This window comes from Galeopterus variegatus, unplaced genomic scaffold (assembly GCF_000696425.1).
Source record: "Galeopterus variegatus unplaced genomic scaffold, G_variegatus-3.0.2 Scaffold2195, whole genome shotgun sequence".
Taxonomy (NCBI): Eukaryota; Metazoa; Chordata; class Mammalia; order Dermoptera; family Cynocephalidae; genus Galeopterus; species Galeopterus variegatus.
In genome coordinates this window covers 227,946-230,327 of record NW_007728306.1, presented here as the reverse complement: position 1 = coordinate 230,327, position 2,382 = coordinate 227,946, and the positions used below count along the sequence as shown (strand labels likewise).

General features: G+C 34.7%; 1 protein-coding gene across 1 annotated transcript in view; it reads right to left on the bottom strand.

The window, feature by feature from the left end:
* WASF3 (WAS protein family, member 3) overlaps positions 1-281 on the bottom strand; it is a gene marked incomplete at its 3' end in the record, with an annotated part of 84,986 nt that extends 84,705 nt beyond the window's left edge. The window contains exon 1 of the mRNA XM_008580896.1: positions 193-281. The remainder of the gene's footprint in view (positions 1-192) is intronic.
* Positions 282-2,382: the final 2,101 nt, after the last annotated feature.

Genomic DNA, 2,382 nt, shown 5'->3' with positions numbered 1-2,382 from the left:
TGACAACACCAAGTCAAGGGTTAAGATCCCCTTACCAGTCATCTTTAAAAAAAAAAAAATGCATTAACATTAAATGTTTAATATTCAAAATATTAAAATATTTTATGCTAGCCTATTCCCAATTAAAATTTTAAACTATAATGTTATAGAAATTAAATGGTTTTAAGGGTAAAATTTAGCATACATGCTTACCGTATAATCATTGACTTATGGGTTGCAGAAATTTCCCTCAGGTAGCATCATCACTTTGGCTCAGATATCAGTAGCAACAGTAATCAAAATTAAAACTAAAAAAAACAAAAACAAAAACAAAATTAAATACCAGTAGACAAAATACATTAAAGTCTTCAAGAAAGTCTTAAATTCAAATCTCACATTTCACCAATTTCATTAAGGGAGCGCTAATCCCAGAACTAGTTCTTTTTTAATTAGTTTAAGCAAGGAGCTAATAAGGTTTGTGAATTCCTATATAATTCCAACTCCCTATCCTGGAAAAACCTCTGAAATTAACTTCAAGGACTCACAGTAAATACCAGTAAAAGGGCAAACGAACAAAAAGTCAAGTATATTATAGATATATTCAACTGAACTATTCAAGTCATTTACTCAACAGCACATACATTTTAGGTTTTGTTACTGCCTACAGAATCAATCAATTAACAGTAATAATTCATGTAAGAACTGTACCTGATAAGAGTATTTGTATTAATTTTTCCCAGAACAATATTTAAATTCAGTAGTAAAAACGTTGGTGATCATTTTCATAAATGTTTCAACAATATGTATGGTGCATAAAATAGTAAGAAAGATTTAATACCTGCTTAATAGACCCTATAAAGTGTTTCCAGAATACTGGATATTAACATCAAGGCTATAGACCAATCCAATAAATATTGTTTGTCAATGTGCTAGAGATATGAGGTATCAAAAAGAATAATACAGCTTCCTACTCAGAGTTATGCTTACTTAGAGAAAATGCATACAAGAAATGTTTAGTGAATAAGCATTCATTTGTTCAGCAAAACTTTACCAAGTATCTTGTATAAGTCAGCCCCTCTTTAAACACTGAATGGGCAAAAATGAAGAAAATGTCTGTTCATGAAAGAACTCAACAGTTTTGGGAGGGTGACAGATATATGCATATAATTTTAATACAATAAGGTAGATGCAAGCACGGAAGAGCACCACAGCCCAGAGCTGGTGGGGTACGCCAAACAGCCTCAGGGAGGTCAACAGGAGGCAGGAGCGAGGCTGGGGAGAAACAGTCCAGGCACGGGAGGGAACGGAGAAACTGTGCAATTCCAGTACGGAAGAAAAGCAACTTTGAGTCCTCTAAAAAGAAATATCTGGACATGCATGAATTATACGTGGGCTGGTAGATGTGGGGAATCCACACAGTTAAGACTGCCACCATCCTTTTGAAACTACTGAAAAAATATATATATATAGAATCATCATTCAGTGATACTCTATTTTATACATTTCCTATTTTGCTTATTTAAAATTGAAAGCAGCACACAATTTTCTTTCTATTCCTTAGAAGCATTTGTACAGTATGCTCTTGATTGCAGAGTAAAAGAGAAAAGTTGAGTTTAAAAAAATATATAGAATCATCATTCAGTGATACTCTATTTTATACATTTCCTATTTTGCTTATTTAAAATTGAAAGCAGCACACAATTTTCTTTCTTTTCCTTAGAAGCATTTGTACAGTATGCTCTTGATTGCAGAGTAAAAGAGAAAAGTTGAGTTTTTTCCCAAGTAATTTACATAAGCGATCACCTCATTTCTGAATAAGAAAATTATCCCTGGGTTTTAGAATATCCAGGCCTAATTTTACCTCCACCAGATCAGCTAATTTGACTTGATGATTTTGAGAGTCACCAGCACCACATGCCGCACTTGAGAGACAGGCCTCTCTAGCTAGCTGCGCCTACCCAAGGGCAAGGCAAGTGTCCACACTGCAGGTGTGCTCCAGATGGCCATTATGTTTAGGAACCATGAGTAACTCTTCTTTTGAGAAACCCAGTTACAAATTTTCCCATTTGTGTGAAAGGCTATGGAGTTATTATTGTGATTAGCCATTATTTGGTAAACACTTCACTCAGGTCTAAGCATAGTGCTAACACTTCACATACATTTAAACTTAGTCCTCACGGGTAGGTAATATCTCCATTAAAAAATAAAAATATTAGGATTGGAAGGGATTTGCCCAGGATCACCCAGCAAGGAACCGGAAGAGCCAGGACAAGTCTGACCACAAAGTCACTGCTCTTAATATCTATGTTATACTGTCTCCTTTTGGACAAGTACACATGCATTTTTCTTTCCTACTGAGCTGCTAACATTTTGAACATAAGGCAAGAACCATAAAGGTCTTGA